Consider the following 21,576-nt stretch of genomic DNA (forward strand, 5'->3'; position numbering starts at 1 on the left):
CACTTGTATCAATCTCAGTTACTAACTAATTAACCCTTTCTAACCATTTTGCATTCTGCTTCTTTGCCACGTAGGCATCTTAATATTTTACCGAAAACTGACCACGTAGGGATTCTCAACATTACTGGACACCTCCCTCCAATCCGAAAAACAACCGTTCATCACTCCTCTCTGGTTCCTGTTACTGAGGCAATTTTGTATCCATATTGCTACTGCTCCTTTTATTCTATGGGTATCAATCTTGATGACAAGGCTATCATAAGGCACTTTATTAATCGCCTTTTGAAAGTTTACATACACCAAATCAATCGCATTGACCTCAGCATCCTTCTCCGTTACTTCATCAAAAACTCTATCAAGTCAGTTCAATACGATTTGCCTTTAACAAAAGCCCAAATTTATACAATTAGCTCGAACCTCATTGATAGAGGCTCCGAACTTCCCACGAACAGGGATGGGATTCCAGGTGACTTTTATTTGTTTCCCCAAAAATTACAAACGAAAGGGACAAAAGTTGAGGTTCCACCGAGATTTGAACTCGGATCGCTGGATTCAAAGTCCAGAGTGCTCAACATTACACCATGAAACCCATTCATTAAAGCATGCGACCACCTTCCCTTCACGGATACTGGGCTCCATTATCAGCATCGCCATGGCGCTGCATCATTGACTGCACGAGGCGACTGGCAAACGTCTGCAATCAGCAAAACTGCAAGCCCTGGTCAATCCCAACCTGCCACTTTGGCCTTTTCTCATCCATACTTCCAGCTTCCCCACTTTTCCCTCTGATAAGCAGAGATGCTCAGCCAATCGCACAGCTGCTGTCAAATACATCGCTTCCCTCGTTGATGCTTCTGTTTCACACTGCTCAGCGCAGCTCGTCTTGTTGGATAATCAGTGCATAAACATTGCAAGGCACTGATGCATGAAGTTCGGGGTGAAATGAAAAGAGCTCGATCCTCACTGATTAAAGCTGCGAACTCCCCACCAACAGGGATTAGATTCCAAGTGATTTTAACTTGTTTGCCCTCAATTTGCAAACGAAAAGGACAAAATTCGAAGGTTGATCGAAATTTGAATTTGGATCGCTGGAATCCAAGTCCAGAATGCCCTTGTTATTGCACTGTGTGAACCAACTGATTACTTCACCTGGCACCCACCAGTCAAAAACACTTGGCTGTTTTATCAGCACTGCCTTAACCCCACATCACTGACACCTCGAGGCTACCGACAAACCTCTCCCATCATCAAAACTGCAACATCTTGATAAGAAAATGTCAACATTGCCCGAGGACATGATCCAAGCAATTCTTGCCTTTCAAGAAACAATGCTTTGAATTTCTACATGCTTGATTGCTGAATGCAGATTACAAAGTAAAGTTCTGCAAACACCATTCTCTGGTGCAGTGAAACTCAGCATTAAACAAAATACAGCTTTCTCTTCTGTTGATTTGGGAAAGCTAAAGTCCGGTTGAGCTGATGAACTGAAACCGATAGAAGCAACTGGAACCTCATTGATTGACAGTGACTTCCCACCAGCAGGGAGTGGATTCCCGCTGCATTTTGTTTTTTTTGCCCTGCAGTTGCAAACGAATGGGACAAAAACAAATCAGGTTCCACCGAGATTCGAACTCGGAACGCTAGATTCAGAGTCTAGAGTGCTCACCATTACACCATGGAACCCATTTGTTAACAAAAGTCGCACCCTCCATCAAAAGACATTTGGCTCTTTTCTAAGCACGGCCACGTCGCTGCATCACTGACTTCTCGAGGCTGTTGCCACACCGCTCCCATCAGCAAAACTACAAGAACTTGACATTTCCAAACTGCCACTTTGACTTGACCCTTTCTCATCTCTTCCTTCAGCTTCCAACCTTTTCCTTCTGCTTAGTATCGATGTTCAGCCAATCACACAGCAGCGAGTCAAACCTATCGCTTCCCTCGTCATGCTTCTCTTTCAATCTGCTCAGCGCAGCTCCGATGACAGTCGTGCCGGATAATCTGTGAATAAATATTGCAAGGCACTGATGCATGAAGATTGGCCTAAAACAAAATGTAAACTTTGTGCGAGGGCACGATCCAAGCAATGCCTGCATTTCAAGAGACAGTGCTTTGAATTTCTGCATGTTTGCCTGCTGAATGCAGATTGCAAAGAAAAATTCAGCAAACACCATTTTTGGTGCAGTGAAGCGCAGCGTTGCACATAAAGCAACTTTGTCTTCTGAAGATTTAGGAAAGCAAAAGACAGGCTGAGCTTATGGACTCATAGAAAGGTTACAGCACGGAAGTAGGCCGTTCGGCCCTTCGAGTCCTGACAGCTCGATGCAACAGCAATCCAGCCAATCCCACTCCCTCGCCCTATCCCCGTAGCCCTCGGCATGTTTTCCTTTAAAGTATTTTTCAGTTCCCTCTTGAAAGCCACGATTGAATCTGCCTCCACCACGACCCCTGGCATTGCATTGCATTTCCTAACCACTCACTGTGTAAAAAAGGTTTTTCCTCAAGTCACTTTTGATTCTTTTGCCAGTCACCTTAAATCTATGTCCTCTGGTTCTTGACCTTTCCGCCAATAGGAACAGTTTGTCTACATTTATTCTGTCAATACCCCTCATGAGCTTAAATAGCTCTATCAAATCTCCTCTCAATCTTCTCTCTTCCAAGAAGAACATGCCCAGCTTCTCCAGTCTATCCACACCACTAAATTCCCTCATCCCTGGAATCATTCTCGTTCATCTTTTCTGCACCCTCTCTTAGACCTTAGCATTTTTCCTAAAGTGCGGTGCCCAGATCTGGACACAATAATCCAGTTGTGGTCGAACTAATGTTTTATAAAGGATCATCATGAATTCCGTGCTTTAGTGTTCTATGCCTGTATTTATAAAGCCCAGGATCCCGTATGCTTTTTGAACCGCATTCTCAACCAGCCTCGCTACATTCAACGATTTGTGCACTTTTGCCCCATATCTCTCTGCTCCTGTACCCTTTTCGAATTGAGCCCTCTTATTTACATTGCTTCTCCTCGTTCTTCCGACCACTGAGATGTATCACCTTGCATTTTTCTGCGTTCAATTTATATATCCTCTTGAAGTCTATCACTATCCTCCTCACTGTTCACTATAATTCCAAGGTTTGTGTCATATTGAAATTTGGAAATTGTTCCCTGGACACCCAAGTACAAGTCATTAATAAATATCAAAAAGGGCAGTGGTGCGAGCACCGACCTGTGGGGCACATTACTGGACACCTCCCTCCAATCCGAAAAACAACCGTTCATCACTCCTCTCTGGTTCCTGTTACTGAGGCAATTTTGTATCCATATTGCTACTGCTCCTTTTATTCTATGGGTATCAATCTTGATGACAAGGCTATCATAAGGCACTTTATTAATCGCCTTTTGAAAGTTTACATACACCACATCAATCGCATTGACCTCAGCATCCTTCTCCGTTACCTCATCAAAAACTCTATCAAGTTAGTTCAATACGATTTGCCTTTAACAAAAGCCCAAATTTATACAATTAGCTCGAACCTCATTGAGAGAGGCTCCGAACTTCCCACGAACAGGGATGGGATTCCAGGTGACTTTTATTTGTTTCCCCAAAAGTTACAAACGAAAGGGACAAAAGTTGAGGTTCCACCGAGATTTGAACTCGGATCGCTGGATTCAAAGTCCAGAGTGCTCACCATTACACCATGAAACCAATTCATTAAAACATGCGACCCCCTTCCCTTCAAGGATACTGGGCTCCATTATCAGCATCGCCATGGCGCTGCATCATTGACTGCACGAGGCGACTGGCAAACGTCTGCAATCAGCAAAACTGCAAGCCCTGGTCAATCCCAACCTGCCACTTTGGCCTTTTCTCATCCATACTTCCAGCTTCCCCACTTTTCCCTCTGATAAGCAGAGATGCTCAGCCAATCGCACAGCTGCTGTCAAATCCATCGCTTCCCTCGTTGATGCTTCTGTTTCACACTGCTCAGCGCAGCTCGTCTTGTTGGATAATCAGTGCATAAACATTGCAAGGCACTGATGCATGAAGTTCGGGGTGAAATGAAAAGAGCTCGATCCTCACTGATTAAAGCTGCGAACTCCCCACCAACAGGGATTAGATTCCAAGTGATTTTAACTTGTTTGCCCTCAATTTGCAAACGAAAAGGACAAAATTCGAAGGTTGATCGAAATTTGAATTTGGATCGCTGGAATCCAAGTCCAGAATGCCCTTGTTATTGCACTGTGTGAACCAACTGATTACTTCACCTGGCACCCACCAGTCAAAAACACTTGGCTGTTTTATCAGCACTGCCTTAACCCCACATCACTGACACCTCGAGGCTACCGACAAACCTCTCCCATCATCAAAACTGCAACATCTTGATAAGAAAATGTCAACATTGCCCGAGGACATGATCCAAGCAATTCTTGCCTTTCAAGAAACAATGCTTTGAATTTCTACATGCTTGATTGCTGAATGCAGATTACAAAGTAAAGTTCTGCAAACACCATTCTCTGGTGCAGTGAAACTCAGCATTAAACAAAATACAGCTTTCTCTTCTGTTGATTTGGGAAAGCGAAAGTCCGGTTGAGCTGATGAACTGAAACCGATAGAAGCAACTGGAACCTCATTGATTGACAGTGACTTCCCACCAGCAGGGAGTGGATTCCCGCTGCATTTTGTTTTTTTTGCCCTGCAGTTGCAAACGAATGGGACAAAAACAAATCAGGTTCCACCGAGATTCGAACTCGGAACGCTAGATTCAGAGTCTAGAGTGCTCACCATTACACCATGGAACCCATTTGTTAACAAAAGTCGCACCCTCCATCAAAAGACATTTGGCTCTTTTCTAAGCACGGCCACGTCGCTGCATCACTGACTTCTCGAGGCTGTTGCCACACCGCTCCCATCAGCAAAACTACAAGAACTTGACATTTCCAAACTGCCACTTTGACTTGACCCTTTCTCATCTCTTCCTTCAGCTTCCAACCTTTTCCTTCTGCTTAGTATCGATGTTCAGCCAATCACACAGCAGCGAGTCAAACCTATCGCTTCCCTCGTCATGCTTCTCTTTCAATCTGCTCAGCGCAGCTCCGATGACAGTCGTGCCGGATAATCTGTGAATAAATATTGCAAGGCACTGATGCATGAAGATTGGCCTAAAACAAAATGTAAACTTTGTGCGAGGGCACGATCCAAGCAATGCCTGCATTTCAAGAGACAGTGCTTTGAATTTCTGCATGTTTGCCTGCTGAATGCAGATTGCAAAGAAAAATTCAGCAAACACCATTTTTGGTGCAGTGAAGCGCAGCGTTGCACATAAAGCAACTTTGTCTTCTGAAGATTTAGGAAAGCAAAAGACAGGCTGAGCTTATGGACTCATAGAAAGGTTACAGCACGGAAGTAGGCCGTTCGGCCCTTCGAGTCCTGACAGCTCGCTGCAACAGCAATCCAGCCAATCCCACTCCCTCGCCCTATCCCCGTAGCCCTCGGCATGTTTTCCTTTAAAGTATTTTTCAGTTCCCTCTTGAAAGCCACGATTGAATCTGCCTCCACCACGACCCCTGGCATTGCATTGCATTTCCTAACCACTCACTGTGTAAAAAAGGTTTTTCCTCAAGTCACTTTTGATTCTTTTGCCAGTCACCTTAAATCTATGTCCTCTGGTTCTTGACCTTTCCGCCAATAGGAACAGTTTGTCTACATTTATTCTGTCAATACCCCTCATGAGCTTAAATAGCTCTATCAAATCTCCTCTCAATCTTCTCTCTTCCAAGAAGAACATGCCCAGCTTCTCCAGTCTATCCACACCACTAAATTCCCTCATCCCTGGAATCATTCTCGTTCATCTTTTCTGCACCCTCTCTTAGACCTTAGCATTTTTCCTAAAGTGCGGTGCCCAGATCTGGACACAATAATCCAGTTGTGGTCGAACTAATGTTTTATAAAGGATCATCATGAATTCCGTGCTTTAGTGTTCTATGCCTGTATTTATAAAGCCCAGGATCCCGTATGCTTTTTGAACCGCATTCTCAACCAGCCTCGCTACATTCAACGATTTGTGCACTTTTGCCCCATATCTCTCTGCTCCTGTACCCTTTTCGAATTGAGCCCTCTTATTTACATTGCTTCTCCTCGTTCTTCCGACCACTGAGATGTATCACCTTGCATTTTTCTGCGTTCAATTTATATATCCTCTTGAAGTCTATCACTATCCTCCTAACTGTTCACTATAATTCCAAGGTTTGTGTCATATTGAAATTTGGAAATTGTTCCCTGGACACCCAAGTACAAGTCATTAATAAATATCAAAAAGGGCAGTGGTGCGAGCACCGACCTGTGGGGCACATTACTGGACACCTCCCTCCAATCCGAAAAACAACCGTTCATCACTCCTCTCTGGTTCCTGTTACTGAGGCAATTTTGTATCCATATTGCTACTGCTCCTTTTATTCTACGGGTATCAATCTTGATGACAAGGCTATCATAAGGCACTTTATTAATCGCCTTTTGAAAGTTTACATACACCACATCAATCGCATTGACCTCAGCATCCTTCTCCGTTTCCTCATCAAAAACTCTATCAAGTTAGTTCAATACGATTTGCCTTTAACAAAAGCCCAAATTTATACAATTAGCTCGAACCTCATTGAGAGAGGCTCCGAACTTCCCACGAACAGGGATGGGATTCCAGGTGACTTTTATTTGTTTCCCCAAAAGTTACAAACGAAAGGGACAAAAGTTGAGGTTCCACCGAGATTTGAACTCGGATCGCTGGATTCAAAGTCCAGAGTGCTCACCATTACACCATGAAACCAATTCATTAAAACATGCGACCCCCTTCCCTTCAAGGATACTGGGCTCCATTATCAGCATCGCCATGGCGCTGCATCATTGACTGCACGAGGCGACTGGCAAACGTCTGCCATCAGCAAAACTGCAAGCACTGGTCAATCCCAACCTGCCACTTTGGCCTTTTCTCATCCATACTTCCAGCTTCCCCACTTTTCCCTCTGATAAGTAGAGATGCTCAGCCAATCGCAAAGCTGCTGTCAAATCCATCGCTTCCCTCGTTGATGCTTCTGTTTCACACTGCTGAGCGCAGCTCGTCTTGTTGGATAATCAGTGCATAAACATTGCAAGGCACTGATGCATGAAGTTCGGGGTGAAATGAAAAGCGCTCGATCCTCACTGATTAAAGCTGCGAACTCCCCACCAACAGGGATTGGATTCCAAGTGATTTTAACTTGTTTGCCCTCAATTTGCAAACGAAAAGGACAAAATTCGAAGGTTGATCGAAATTTGAATTTGGATCGCTGGAATCCAAGTCCAGAATGCCCTTGTTATTGCACTGTGTGAACCAACTGATTACTTCAGCTGGCACCCACCAGTCAAAAACACTTGGCTGTTTTATCAGCACTGCCTTAACCCCACATCACTGACACCTCGAGGCTACCGACAAACCTCTCCCATCATCAAAACTGCAACATCTTGATAAGAAAATGTCAACATTGCCCGAGGACATGATCCAAGCAATTCTTGCCTTTCAAGAAACAATGCTTTGAATTTCTACATGCTTGATTGCTGAATGCAGATTACAAAGAAAAGTTCTGCAAACACCATTCTCTGGTGCAGTGAAACTCAGCATTAAACAAAATACAGCTTTCTCTTCTGTTGATTTGGGAAAGCTAAAGTCCGGTTGAGCTGATGAACTGAAACCGATAGAAGCAACTGGAACCTCATTGATTGACAGTGACTTCCCACCAGCAGGGAGTGGATTCCCGCTGCATTTTGTTTTTTTTACCCTGCAGTTGCAATCGAATGGGACAAAAACAAATCAGGTTCCACCGAGATTCGAACTCGGATCGCTAGATTCAGAGTCTAGAGTGCTCACCATTACACCATGGAACCCATTTGTTAACAAAAGTCGCACCCTCCATCAAAAGACATTTGGCTCTTTTCTAAGCACGGCCACGTCGCTGCATCACTGAGTTCTCGAGACTGTTGCCACACCTCTCCCATCAGCAAAACTACAAGAACTTGACAATTCCAAACTGCCACTTTGACTTGACCCTTTCTCATCTCTTCCTTCAGCTTCCAACCTTTTCCTTCTGCTTAGTATTGATGTTCAGCTAATCACACAGCAGCGAGTCAAACCTATCGCTTCCCTCGTCACTGCTTCTCTTTCAATCTGCTCAGCGCAGCTCCGATGACAGTCGTGCCGGATAATCTGTGAATAAATATTGCAAGGCACTGATGCATGAAGATTGGCCTAAAACAAAATGTAAACTTTGTGCGAGGGCACGATCCAAGCAATGCCTGCATTTCAAGAGACAGTGCTTTGAATTTCTGCATGTTTGCCTGCTGAATGCAGATTGCAAAGAAAAATTCAGCAAACACCATTTTTGGTGCAGTGAAGCGCAGCGTTGCACATAAAGCAACTTTGTCTTCTGAAGATTTAGGAAAGCAAAAGACAGGCTGAGCTTATGGACTCATAGAAAGGTTACAGCACGGAAGTAGGCCGTTCGGCCCTTCGAGTCCTGACAGCTCTATGCAACAGCAATCCAGCCAATCCCACTCCCTCGCCCTATCCCCGTAGCCCTCGGCATGTTTTCCTTTAAAGTATTTTTCAGTTCCCTCTTGAAAGCCACGATTGAATCTGCCTCCACCACGACCCCTGGCATTGCATTGCATTTCCTAACCACTCACTGTGTAAAAAAGGTTTTTCCTCAAGTCACTTTTGATTCTTTTGCCAGTCACCTTAAATCTATGTCCTCTGGTTCTTGACCTTTCCGCCAATAGGAACAGTTTGTCTACATTTATTCTGTCAATACCCCTCATGAGCTTAAATAGCTCTATCAAATCTCCTCTCAATCTTCTCTCTTCCAAGAAGAACATGCCCAGCTTCTCCAGTCTATCCACACCACTAAATTCCCTCATCCCTGGAATCATTCTCGTTCATCTTTTCTGCACCCTCTCTTAGACCTTAGCATTTTTCCTAAAGTACGGTGCCCAGAACTGGACACAATAATCCAGTTGTGGTCGAACTAATGTTTTATAAAGGATCATCATGAATTCCGTGCTTTAGTGTTCTATGCCTGTATTTATAAAGCCCAGGATCCCGTATGCTTTTTGAACCGCATTCTCAACCAGCCTCGCTACATTCAACGATTTGTGCACTTTTCCCCCATATCTCTCTGCTCCTGTACTCTTTTCGAATTGAGCCCTCTTATTTACATTGCTTCTCCTCGTTCTTCCGACCACTGAGATGTATCACCTTGCATTTTTCTGCGTTCAATTTATATATCCTCTTGAAGTCTATCACTATCCTCCTCACTGTTCACTATAATTCCAAGGTTTGTGTCATCTTGAAATTTGGACATTGTTCCCTGGACACCCAAGTACAAGTCATTAATAAATATCAAAAAGGGCAGTGGTGCGAGCACCGACCTGTGGGGCACATTACTGGACACCTCCCTCCAATCCGAAAAACAACCGTTCATCACTCCTCTCTGGTTCCTGTTACTGAGGCAATTTTGTATCCATATTGCTACTGCTCCTTTTATTCTATGGGTATCAATCTTGATGACAAGGCTATCATAAGGCACTTTATTAATCGCCTTTTGAAAGTTTACATACACCACATCAATCGCATTGACCTCAGCATCCTTCTCCGTTACCTCATCAAAAACTCTATCAAGTTAGTTCAATACGATTTGCCTTTAACAAAAGCCCAAATTTATACAATTAGCTCGAACCTCATTGATAGAGGCTCCGAACTTCCCACGAACAGGGATGGGATTCCAGGTGACTTTTATTTGTTTCCCCAAAAGTTACAAACGAAAGGGACAAAAGTTGAGGTTCCACCGAGATTTGAACTCGGATCGCTGGATTCAAAGTCCAGAGTGCTCACCATTACACCATGAAACCCATTCATTAAAAACATGCGACCCCCTTCCCTTCAAGGATACTGGGCTCCATTATCAGCATCGCCATGGCGCTGCATCATTGACTGCACGAGGCGACTGGCAAACGTCTGCCATCAGCAAAACTGCAAGCACTGGTCAATCCCAACCTGCCACTTTGGCCTTTTCTCATCCATACTTCCAGCTTCCCCACTTTTCCCTCTGATAAGTAGAGATGCTCAGCCAATCGCACAGCTGCTGTCAAATCCATCGCTTCCCTCGTTGATGCTTCTGTTTCACACTGCTCAGCGCAGCTCGTCTTGTTGGATAATCAGTGCATAAACATTGCAAGGCACTGATGCATGAAGTTCGGGGTGAAATGAAAAGCGCTCGATCCTCACTGATTAAAGCTGCGAACTCCCCACCAACAGGGATTGGATTCCAAGTGATTTTAACTTGTTTGCCCTCAATTTGCAAACGAAAAGGACAAAATTCGAAGGTTGATCGAAATTTGAATTTGGATCGCTGGAATCCAAGTCCAGAATGCCCTTGTTATTGCACTGTGTGAACCAACTGATTACTTCAGCTGGCACCCACCAGTCAAAAACACTTGGCTGTTTTATCAGCACTGCCTTAACCCCACATCACTGACACCTCGAGGCTACCGACAAACCTCTCCCATCATCAAAACTGCAACATCTTGATAAGAAAATGTCAACATTGCCCGAGGACATGATCCAAGCAATTCTTGCCTTTCAAGAAACAATGCTTTGAATTTCTACATGCTTGATTGCTGAATGCAGATTACAAAGAAAAGTTCTGCAAACACCATTCTCTGGTGCAGTGAAACTCAGCATTAAACAAAATACAGCTTTCTCTTCTGTTGATTTGGGAAAGCTAAAGTCCGGTTGAGCTGATGAACTGAAACCGACAGAAGCAACTGGAACCTCATTGATTGACAGTGACTTCCCACCAGCAGGGAGTGGATTCCCGCTGCATTTTGTTTTTTTTGCCCTGCAGTTGCAAACGAATGGGACAAAAACAAATCAGGTTCCACCGAGATTCGAACTCGGATCGCTAGATTCAGAGTCTAGAGTGCTCACCATTACACCATGGAACCCATTTGTTAACAAAAGTCGCACCCTCCATCAAAAGACATTTGGCTCTTTTCTAAGCACGGCCACGTCGCTGCATCACTGACTTCTCGAGACTGTTGCCACACCGCTCCCATCAGCAAAACTACAAGAACTTGACAATTCCAAACTGCCACTTTGAATTGACCCTTTCTCATCTCTTCCTTCAGCTTCCAACCTTTTCCTTCTGCTTAGTATCGATGTTCAGCCAATCACACAGCAGCGAGTCAAACCTATCGCTTCCCTCGTCACTGCTTCTCTTTCAATCTGCTCAGCGCAGCTCCGATGACAGTCGTGCCGGATAATCTGTGAATAAATATTGCAAGGCACTGATGCATGAAGATTGGCCTAAAACAAAATGTAAACTTTGTGCGAGGGCACGATCCAAGCAATGCCTGCATTTCAAGAGACAGTGCTTTGAATTTCTGCATGTTTGCCTGCTGAATGCAGATTGCAAAGAAAAATTCAGCAAACACCATTTTTGGTGCAGTGAAGCGCAGCGTTGCACATAAAGCAACTTTGTCTTCTGAAGATTTAGGAAAGCAAAAGACAGGCTGAGCTTATGGACTCATAGAAAGGTTACAGCACGGAAGTAGGCCGTTCGGCCCTTCGAGTCCTGACAGCTCTATGCAACAGCAATCCAGCCAATCCCACTCCCTCGCCCTATCCCCGTAGCCCTCGGCATGTTTTCCTTTAAAGTATTTTTCAGTTCCCTCTTGAAAGCCACGATTGAATCTGCCTCCACCACGACCCCTGGCATTGCATTGCATTTCCTAACCACTCACTGTGTAAAAAAGGTTTTTCCTCAAGTCACTTTTGATTCTTTTGCCAGTCACCTTAAATCTATGTCCTCTGGTTCTTGACCTTTCCGCCAATAGGAACAGTTTGTCTACATTTATTCTGTCAATACCCCTCATGAGCTTAAATAGCTCTATCAAATCTCCTCTCAATCTTCTCTCTTCCAAGAAGAACATGCCCAGCTTCTCCAGTCTATCCACACCACTAAATTCCCTCATCCCTGGAATCATTCTCGTTCATCTTTTCTGCACCCTCTCTTAGACCTTAGCATTTTTCCTAAAGTGCGGTGCCCAGAACTGGACACAATAATCCAGTTGTGGTCGAACTAATGTTTTATAAAGGATCATCATGAATTCCGTGCTTTAGTGTTCTATGCCTGTATTTATAAAGCCCAGGATCCCGTATGCTTTTTGAACCGCATTCTCAACCAGCCTCGCTACATTCAACGATTTGTGCACTTTTCCCCCATATCTCTCTGCTCCTGTACTCTTTTCGAATTGAGCCCTCTTATTTACATTGCTTCTCCTCGTTCTTCCGACCACTGAGATGTATCACCTTGCATTTTTCTGCGTTCAATTTATATATCCTCTTGAAGTCTATCACTATCCTCCTCACTGTTCACTATAATTCCAAGGTTTGTGTCATCTTGAAATTTGGACATTGTTCCCTGGACACCCAAGTACAAGTCATTAATAAATATCAAAAAGGGCAGTGGTGCAAGCACCGACCTGTGGGGCACATTACTGGACACCTCCCTCCAATCCGAAAAACAACCGTTCATCACTCCTCTCTGGTTCCTGTTACTGAGGCAATTTTGTATCCATATTGCTACTGCTCCTTTTATTCTATGGGTATCAATCTTGATGACAAGGCTCTCATAAGGCACTTCATTAATCGCCTTTTGAAAGTTTACATACACCACATCAATCGCATTGACCTCAGCATCCTTCTCCGTTACCTCATCAAAAACTCTATCAAGTTAGTTCAATACGATTTGCCTTTAACAAAAGCCCAAATTTATACAATTAGCTCGAACCTCATTGATAGAGGCTCCGAACTTCCCACGAACAGGGATGGGATTCCAGGTGACTTTTATTTGTTTCCCCAAAAGTTACAAACGAAAGGGACAAAAGTTGAGGTTCCACCGAGATTTGAACTCGGATCGCTGGATTCAAAGTCCAGAGTGCTCACCATTACACCATGAAACCCATTCATTAAAAACATGCGACCCCCTTCCCTTCAAGGATACTGGGCTCCATTATCAGCATCGCCATGGCGCTGCATCATTGACTGCACGAGGCGACTGGCAAACGTCTGCCATCAGCAAAACTGCAAGCACTGGTCAATCCCAACCTGCCACTTTGGCCTTTTCTCATCCATACTTCCAGCTTCCCCACTTTTCCCTCTGATAAGTAGAGATGCTCAGCCAATCGCACAGCTGCTGTCAAATCCATCGCTTCCCTCGTTGATGCTTCTGTTTCACACTGCTCAGCGCAGCTCGTCTTGTTGGATAATCAGTGCATAAACATTGCAAGGCACTGATGCATGAAGTTCGGGGTGAAATGAAAAGCGCTCGATCCTCACTGATTAAAGCTGCGAACTCCCCACCAACAGGGATTGGATTCCAAGTGATTTTAACTTGTTTGCCCTCAATTTGCAAACGAAAAGGACAAAATTCGAAGGTTGATCGAAATTTGAATTTGGATCGCTGGAATCCAAGTCCAGAATGCCCTTGTTATTGCACTGTGTGAACCAACTGATTACTTCAGCTGGCACCCACCAGTCAAAAACACTTGGCTGTTTTATCAGCACTGCCTTAACCCCACATCACTGACACCTCGAGGCTACCGACAAACCTCTCCCATCATCAAAACTGCAACATCTTGATAAGAAAATGTCAACATTGCCCGAGGACATGATCCAAGCAATTCTTGCCTTTCAAGAAACAATGCTTTGAATTTCTACATGCTTGATTGCTGAATGCAGATTACAAAGAAAAGTTCTGCAAACACCATTCTCTGGTGCAGTGAAACTCAGCATTAAACAAAATACAGCTTTCTCTTCTGTTGATTTGGGAAAGCTAAAGTCCGGTTGAGCTGATGAACTGAAACCGACAGAAGCAACTGGAACCTCATTGATTGACAGTGACTTCCCACCAGCAGGGAGTGGATTCCCGCTGCATTTTGTTTTTTTTGCCCTGCAGTTGCAAACGAATGGGACAAAAACAAATCAGGTTCCACCGAGATTCGAACTCGGATCGCTAGATTCAGAGTCTAGAGTGCTCACCATTACACCATGGAACCCATTTGTTAACAAAAGTCGCACCCTCCATCAAAAGACATTTGGCTCTTTTCTAAGCACGGCCACGTCGCTGCATCACTGACTTCTCGAGACTGTTGCCACACCGCTCCCATCAGCAAAACTACAAGAACTTGACAATTCCAAACTGCCACTTTGAATTGACCCTTTCTCATCTCTTCCTTCAGCTTCCAACCTTTTCCTTCTGCTTAGTATCGATGTTCAGCCAATCACACAGCAGCGAGTCAAACCTATCGCTTCCCTCGTCACTGCTTCTCTTTCAATCTGCTCAGCGCAGCTCCGATGACAGTCGTGCCGGATAATCTGTGAATAAATATTGCAAGGCACTGATGCATGAAGATTGGCCTAAAACAAAATGTAAACTTTGTGCGAGGGCACGATCCAAGCAATGCCTGCATTTCAAGAGACAGTGCTTTGAATTTCTGCATGTTTGCCTGCTGAATGCAGATTGCAAAGAAAAATTCAGCAAACACCATTTTTGGTGCAGTGAAGCGCAGCGTTGCACATAAAGCAACTTTGTCTTCTGAAGATTTAGGAAAGCAAAAGACAGGCTGAGCTTATGGACTCATAGAAAGGTTACAGCACGGAAGTAGGCCGTTCGGCCCTTCGAGTCCTGACAGCTCTATGCAACAGCAATCCAGCCAATCCCACTCCCTCGCCCTATCCCCGTAGCCCTCGGCATGTTTTCCTTTAAAGTATTTTTCAGTTCCCTCTTGAAAGCCACGATTGAATCTGCCTCCACCACGACCCCTGGCATTGCATTGCATTTCCTAACCACTCACTGTGTAAAAAAGGTTTTTCCTCAAGTCACTTTTGATTCTTTTGCCAGTCACCTTAAATCTATGTCCTCTGGTTCTTGACCTTTCCGCCAATAGGAACAGTTTGTCTACATTTATTCTGTCAATACCCCTCATGAGCTTAAATAGCTCTATCAAATCTCCTCTCAATCTTCTCTCTTCCAAGAAGAACATGCCCAGCTTCTCCAGTCTATCCACACCACTAAATTCCCTCATCCCTGGAATCATTCTCGTTCATCTTTTCTGCACCCTCTCTTAGACCTTAGCATTTTTCCTAAAGTGCGGTGCCCAGAACTGGACACAATAATCCAGTTGTGGTCGAACTAATGTTTTATAAAGGATCATCATGAATTCCGTGCTTTAGTGTTCTATGCCTGTATTTATAAAGCCCAGGATCCCGTATGCTTTTTGAACCGCATTCTCAACCAGCCTCGCTACATTCAACGATTTGTGCACTTTTCCCCCATATCTCTCTGCTCCTGTACTCTTTTCGAATTGAGCCCTCTTATTTACATTGCTTCTCCTCGTTCTTCCGACCACTGAGATGTATCACCTTGCATTTTTCTGCGTTCAATTTATATATCCTCTTGAAGTCTATCACTATCCTCCTCACTGTTCACTATAATTCCAAGGTTTGTGTCATCTTGAAATTTGGACATTGTTCCCTGGACACCCAAGTACAAGTCATTAATAAATATCAAAAAGGGCAGTGGTGCAAGCACCGACCTGTGGGGCACATTACTGGACACCTCCCTCCAATCCGAAAAACAACCGTTCATCACTCCTCTCTGGTTCCTGTTACTGAGGCAATTTTGTATCCATATTGCTACTGCTCCTTTTATTCTATGGGTATCAATCTTGATGACAAGGCTCTCATAAGGCACTTCATTAATCGCCTTTTGAAAGTTTACATACACCACATCAATCGCATTGACCTCAGCATCCTTCTCCGTTACCTCATCAAAAACTCTATCAAGTTAGTTCAATACGATTTGCCTTGAACAAAAGCCCAAATTTATACAATTAGCTCGAACCTCATTGATAGAGGCTCCGAACTTCCCACGAACAGGGATGGGATTCCAGGTGACTTTTATTTGTTTCCCCAAAAGTTACAAACGAAAGGGACAAAAGTTGAGGTTCCACCGAGATTTGAACTCGGATCGCTGGATTCAAAGTCCAGAGTGCTCACCATTACACCATGAAACCCATTAATTAAAACATGCGACACCCTTCGCTTCAAGGATACTGGGCTCCATTATCAGCATCGCCATGGCGCTGCATCATTGACTGCACGAGGCGACTGGCAAACGTCTGCCATCAGCAAAACTGCAAGCACTGGTCAATCCCAACCTGCCAATTTGGCCTTTTCTCATCCATACTTCCAGCTTCCCCACTTTTCCCTCTGATAAGTAGAGATGCTCAGCCAATCGCACAGCTGCTGTCAAATCCATCGCTTCCCTCGTTGATGCTTCTGTTTCACACTGCTCAGCGCAGCTCGTCTTGTTGGATAATCAGTGCATAAACATTGCAGGGCACTGATGCATGAAGTTCGGGGTGAAATGAAAAGAGCTCGATCCTCACTGATTAAAGCTGCGAACTCCCCACCAACAGGGATTAGATTCCAAGTGATTTTAACTTGTTTGCCCTCAATTTGCAAACGAAAAGGACAAAATTCGAAGGTTGATCGAAATTTGAATTTGGATCGCTGGAATCCAAGTCCAGAATGCCCTTGTTATTGCAATGTGTGAACCAACTGATTAATTCAGCTGGCACCCACCAGTCAAAAACACTTGGCTGTTTTATCAGCACTGCCTTAACCCCACATCACTGACACCTCGAGGCTACCGACAAACCTCTCCCATCATCAAAACTGCAACATCTTGATAAGAAAATGTCAACATTGCCCGAGGACATGATCCAAGCAATTCTTGCCTTTCAAGAAACAATGCTTTGAATTTCTACATGCTTGATTGCTGAATGCAGATTACAAAGAAAAGTTCTGCAAACACCATTCTCTGGTGCAGTGAAACTCCGCATTAAACAAAATACAGCTTTCTCTTCTGTTGATTTGGGAAAGCTAAAGTCCGGTTGAACTGATGAACTGAAACCGATAGAAGCAACTGGAACCTCATTGATTGACAGTGACTTCCCACCAGCAGGGAGTGGATTCCCGCTGAATTTTGTTTTCTTTGCCCTGCAGTTGCAAACGAATGGGACAAAAACAAATCAGGTTCCACCGAGATTCGAACTCGGATGGCTAGATTCAGAGTCGAGAGTGCTCACCATTACACCATGGAACCCATTTGTTAACAAAAGTCGCACCCTCCATCAAAAGACATTTGGCTCTTTTCTAAGCACGGCCACGTCGCTGCATCACTGACTTCTCGAGGCTGTTGCCACACCGCTCCCATCAGCAAAACTACAAGAACTTGACAATTCCAAACTGCCACTTTGACTTGACCCTTTCTCATCTCTTCCTTCAGCTTCCAACCTTTTCCTTCTGCTTCGTATCGATGTTCAGCCAATCACACAGCAGCGAGTCAAAGCTATCGCTTCCCTCGTCACTGCTTCTCTTTCAATCTGCTCAGCGCAGCTCCGATGACAGTCGTGCCGGATAATCTGTGAATAAATATTGCAAGGCACTGATGCATGAAGATTGGCCTAAAACAAAATGTAAACTTTGTGCGAGGGCACGATCCAAGCAATGCCTGCATTTCAAGAGACAGTGCTTTGAATTTCTGCATGTTTGCCTGCTGAATGCAGATTGCAAAGAAAAATTCAGCAAACACCATTTTTGGTGCAGTGAAGCGCAGCGTTGCACATAAAGCAACTTTGTCTTCTGAAGATTTAGGAAAGCAAAAGACAGGCTGAGCTTATGGACTCATAGAAAGGTTACAGCACGGAAGTAGGCCGTTCGGCCCTTCGAGTCCTGACAGCTCTATGCAACAGCAATCCAGCCAATCCCACTCCCTCGCCCTATCCCCGTAGCCCTCGGCATGTTTTCCTTTAAAGTATTTTTCAGTTCCCTCTTGAAAGCCACGATTGAATCTGCCTCCACCACGACCCCTGGCATTGCATTGCATTTCCTAACCACTCACTGTGTAAAAAAGGTTTTTCCTCAAGTCACTTTTGATTCTTTTGCCAGTCACCTTAAATCTATGTCCTCTGGTTCTTGACCTTTCCGCCAATAGGAACAGTTTGTCTACATTTATTCTGTCAATACCCCTCATGAGCTTAAATAGCTCTATCAAATCTCCTCTCAATCTTCTCTCTTCCAAGAAGAACATGCCCAGCTTCTCCAGTCTATCCACACTACTAAATTCCCTCATCCCTGGAATCATTCTCGTTCATCTTTTCTGCACCCTCTCTTAGACCTTCGCATTTTTCCTAAAGTGCGGTGCCCAGATCTGGACACAATACTCCAGTTGTGGTCGAACTAATGTTTTATAAAGGATCATCATGAATTCCGTGCTTTCGTGTTCTATGCCTGTATTTATAAAGCCCAGGATCCCGTATGCTTTTTGAACCGCATTCTCAACCAGCCTCGCTACATTCAACGATTTGTGCACTTTTCCCCCATATCTCTCTGCTCCTGTACCCTTTTCGAATTGAGCCCTCTTATTTACATTGCTTCTCCTCGTTCTTCCGACCACTGAGATGTATCACCTTGCATTTTTCTGCTTTCAATTTATATATCCTCTTGAAGTCTATCACTATCCTACTCACTGTTCACTATAATTCCAAGTTTTGTGTCATCTTGAAATTTGGAAATTGTTCCCTGGACACCCAAGTACAAGTCATTCATAAATATCAAAAAGGGCAGCGGTGCGAGCACCGACCTGTGGGGCACATTACTGGACACCTCCCTCCCATCCGAAAAACAACCGTTCATCACTCCTCTCTGGTTCCTGTTACTGAAGCAATTTTGTATCCATATTGCTACTGCTCCTTTTATTCTATGGGTATCAATCTTGATGACAAGGCTATCATAAGGCACTTTATTAATCGCCTTTTGAAAGTTTACATACACCACATCAATCGCATTGACCTCAGCATCCTTCTCCGTTACCTCATCAAAAACTCTATCAAGTTAGTTCAATACGATTTGCCTTTAACAAAAGCCCAAATTTATACAATTAGCTCGAACATCATTGATGGAGGCTCCGAACTTCCCAAGAACAGGGATGGGATTCCAGGTGACTTTTATTTGTTTCCCCAAAAGTTACAAACGGAAGGGACAAAAGTTGAGGTTCCACCGAGATTTGAACTCGGATCGCTGGATTCAAAGTCCAGAGTGCTCAACATTACACCATGAAACCCATTCATTAAAACATGCGACCCCCTTCCCTTCAAGGATACTGGGCTCCATTATCAGCATCGCAATGGCGCTGCATCATTGACTGCACGAGGCGACTGGCAAACGTCTGCCATCAGCAAAACTGCAAGCACTGGTCAATCCCAACCTGCCACTTTGGCCTTTTCTCATCCATACTTCCAGCTTCCCCACTTTTCCCTCTGATAAGTAGAGATGCTCAGCCAATCGCACAGCTGCTGTCAAATCCATCGCTTCCCTCGTTAATGCTTCTGTTTCACACTGCTCAGCGCAGCTCGTCTTGTTGGATAATCAGTGCATAAACATTGCAAGGCACTGATGCATGAAGTTCGGGGTGAAATGAAAAGAGCTCGATCCTCACTGATTAAAGCTGGGAACTCCCCACCAACAGGGATTAGATTCCAAGTGATTTTAACTTGTTTGCCCTCAATTTGCAAACGAAAAGGACAAAATTCGAAGGTTGATCGAAATTTGAATTTGGATCGCTGGAATCCAAGTCCAGAATGCCCTTGTTATTGCAATGTGTGAACCAACTGATTACTTCAGCTGGCACCCACCAGTCAAAAACACTTGGCTGTTTTATCAGCACTGCCTTCACCCCACATCACTGACACCTCGAGGCTACCGACAAACCTCTCCCATCATCAAAACTGCAACATCTTGATAAGAAAATGTCAACATTGCCCGAGGACATGATCCAAGCAATTCTTGCCTTTCAAGAAACAATGCTTTGAATTTCTACATGCTTGATTGCTGAATGCAGATTACAAAGAAAAGTTCTGCAAACACCATTCTCTGGTGCAGTGAAACTCAGCATTAAACAAAATACAGCTTTCTCTTCTGTTGATTTGGGAAAGCTAAAGTCCGGTTGAGCTGATGAACTGAAACCGACAGAAGCAACTGGAACCTCATTGATTGACAGTGACTTCCCACCAGCAGTGAGTGGATTCCCGCCTGCATTTTGTTTTTTTTGCACTGCAGTTGCAAACGAATGGGACAAAAACAAATCAGGTTCCACCGAGATTCGAACTCGGATCGCTAGATTCAGAGTCTAGAGTGCTCACCATTACACCATGGAACCCATTTGTTAACAAAAGTCGCACCCTCCATCAAAAGACATTTGGCTCTTTTCTAAGCACGGCCACGTCGCTGCATCACTGACTTCTCGAGGCTGTTGCCACACCGCTCCCATCAGCAAAACTACAAGAACTGGACAATTCCAAACTGCCACTTTGACTTGACCCTTTCTCATCTCTTCCTTCAGCTTCCAACCTTTTCCTTCTGCATAGTATCGATGTTCAGCCAATCACAGAGCAGCGAGTCAAACCTATCGCTTCCCTCGTCACTGCTTCTCTTTCAATCTGCTCAACGCAGCTCCGATGACAGTCGTGCCGGATAATCTGTGAATAAATATTGCAAGGCACTGATGCATGAAGATTGGCCTAAAACAAAATGTAAACTTTGTGCGAGGGCACGATCCAAGCAATGCCTGCATTTCAAGAGACAGTGCTTTGAATTTCTGCATGTTTGCCTGCTGAATGCAGATTGCAAAGAAAAATTCAGCAAACACCATTTTTGGTGCAGTGAAGCGCAGCGTTGCACATAAAGCAACTTTGTCTTCTGAAGATTTAGGAAAGCAAAAGACAGGCTGAGCTTATGGACTCATAGAAAGGTAACAGCACGGAAGCAGGCCGTTCGGCCCTTCGAGTCCTGACAGCTCTATGCAACAGCAATCCAGCCAATCCCACTCCCTCGCCCTATCCCCGTAGCCCTCGGCATGTTTTCCTTTAAAGTATTTTTCAGTTCCCTCTTGATAGCCACGATTGAATCTGCCTCCACCATGACCCCTGGCATTGCATTGCATTTCCTAACCACTCACTGTGTAAAAAAGGTTTTTCCTCAAGTCACTTTTGATTCTTTTGCCAGTCACCTTAAATCTATGTCCTCTGGTTCTTGACCTTTCCGCCAATAGGAACAGTTTGTCTACATTTATTCTGTCAATACCCCTCATGAGCTTAAATAGCTCTATCAAATCTCCTCTCAAACTTCTCTCTTCCACGAAGAACATGCCCAGCTTCTCCAGTCTATCCACGCCACTAAATTCCCTCATCCCTGGAATCATTCTCGTTCATCTTTTCTGCACCCTCTCTTAGACCTTCGCATTTTTCCTAAAGTGCGGTGCCCAGATCTGGACACAATACTCCAGTTGTGGTCGAACTAATGTTTTATAAAGGATCATCATGAATTCCGTGCTTTAGTGTTCTATGCCTGTATTTATAAAGCCCATGATCCCGT

The 21,576-nt window shown here is 44.3% G+C and overlaps 14 non-coding genes across 14 annotated transcripts; all 14 read right to left on the reverse strand.

Moving 5' to 3' along the window:
- Window positions 1-517: 517 nt before the first annotated feature.
- Window positions 518-589, reverse strand: trnaq-uug (transfer RNA glutamine (anticodon UUG)). The gene has a single exon. It is a non-coding gene; the product is annotated as a tRNA-Gln (tRNA).
- A 1,022-nt stretch (window positions 590-1,611) lies between these two features.
- Window positions 1,612-1,683, reverse strand: trnaq-cug (transfer RNA glutamine (anticodon CUG)). Its single transcript has one exon. It is a non-coding gene; the product is annotated as a tRNA-Gln (tRNA).
- Window positions 1,684-3,629: 1,946 nt separating this feature from the next.
- trnaq-uug (transfer RNA glutamine (anticodon UUG)) lies at window positions 3,630-3,701 on the reverse strand. Its single transcript has one exon. It is a non-coding gene; the product is annotated as a tRNA-Gln (tRNA).
- A 1,022-nt stretch (window positions 3,702-4,723) lies between these two features.
- trnaq-cug (transfer RNA glutamine (anticodon CUG)) lies at window positions 4,724-4,795 on the reverse strand. The gene has a single exon. It is a non-coding gene; the product is annotated as a tRNA-Gln (tRNA).
- A 1,946-nt stretch (window positions 4,796-6,741) lies between these two features.
- trnaq-uug (transfer RNA glutamine (anticodon UUG)) lies at window positions 6,742-6,813 on the reverse strand. Its single transcript has one exon. It is a non-coding gene; the product is annotated as a tRNA-Gln (tRNA).
- A 1,022-nt stretch (window positions 6,814-7,835) lies between these two features.
- On the reverse strand, window positions 7,836-7,907 carry trnaq-cug (transfer RNA glutamine (anticodon CUG)). Its single transcript has one exon. It is a non-coding gene; the product is annotated as a tRNA-Gln (tRNA).
- Window positions 7,908-9,854: 1,947 nt separating this feature from the next.
- On the reverse strand, window positions 9,855-9,926 carry trnaq-uug (transfer RNA glutamine (anticodon UUG)). The gene has a single exon. It is a non-coding gene; the product is annotated as a tRNA-Gln (tRNA).
- Window positions 9,927-10,949: 1,023 nt separating this feature from the next.
- trnaq-cug (transfer RNA glutamine (anticodon CUG)) lies at window positions 10,950-11,021 on the reverse strand. The gene has a single exon. It is a non-coding gene; the product is annotated as a tRNA-Gln (tRNA).
- Window positions 11,022-12,968: 1,947 nt separating this feature from the next.
- On the reverse strand, window positions 12,969-13,040 carry trnaq-uug (transfer RNA glutamine (anticodon UUG)). Its single transcript has one exon. It is a non-coding gene; the product is annotated as a tRNA-Gln (tRNA).
- Window positions 13,041-14,063: 1,023 nt separating this feature from the next.
- On the reverse strand, window positions 14,064-14,135 carry trnaq-cug (transfer RNA glutamine (anticodon CUG)). The gene has a single exon. It is a non-coding gene; the product is annotated as a tRNA-Gln (tRNA).
- A 1,947-nt stretch (window positions 14,136-16,082) lies between these two features.
- On the reverse strand, window positions 16,083-16,154 carry trnaq-uug (transfer RNA glutamine (anticodon UUG)). The gene has a single exon. It is a non-coding gene; the product is annotated as a tRNA-Gln (tRNA).
- Window positions 16,155-17,176: 1,022 nt separating this feature from the next.
- Window positions 17,177-17,248, reverse strand: trnaq-cug (transfer RNA glutamine (anticodon CUG)). Its single transcript has one exon. It is a non-coding gene; the product is annotated as a tRNA-Gln (tRNA).
- A 1,947-nt stretch (window positions 17,249-19,195) lies between these two features.
- On the reverse strand, window positions 19,196-19,267 carry trnaq-uug (transfer RNA glutamine (anticodon UUG)). Its single transcript has one exon. It is a non-coding gene; the product is annotated as a tRNA-Gln (tRNA).
- A 1,023-nt stretch (window positions 19,268-20,290) lies between these two features.
- On the reverse strand, window positions 20,291-20,362 carry trnaq-cug (transfer RNA glutamine (anticodon CUG)). The gene has a single exon. It is a non-coding gene; the product is annotated as a tRNA-Gln (tRNA).
- Window positions 20,363-21,576: the final 1,214 nt, after the last annotated feature.

This window comes from Heptranchias perlo, chromosome 35 (assembly GCF_035084215.1).
Source record: "Heptranchias perlo isolate sHepPer1 chromosome 35, sHepPer1.hap1, whole genome shotgun sequence".
In the NCBI taxonomy this organism is placed as follows: Eukaryota; Metazoa; Chordata; class Chondrichthyes; order Hexanchiformes; family Hexanchidae; genus Heptranchias; species Heptranchias perlo.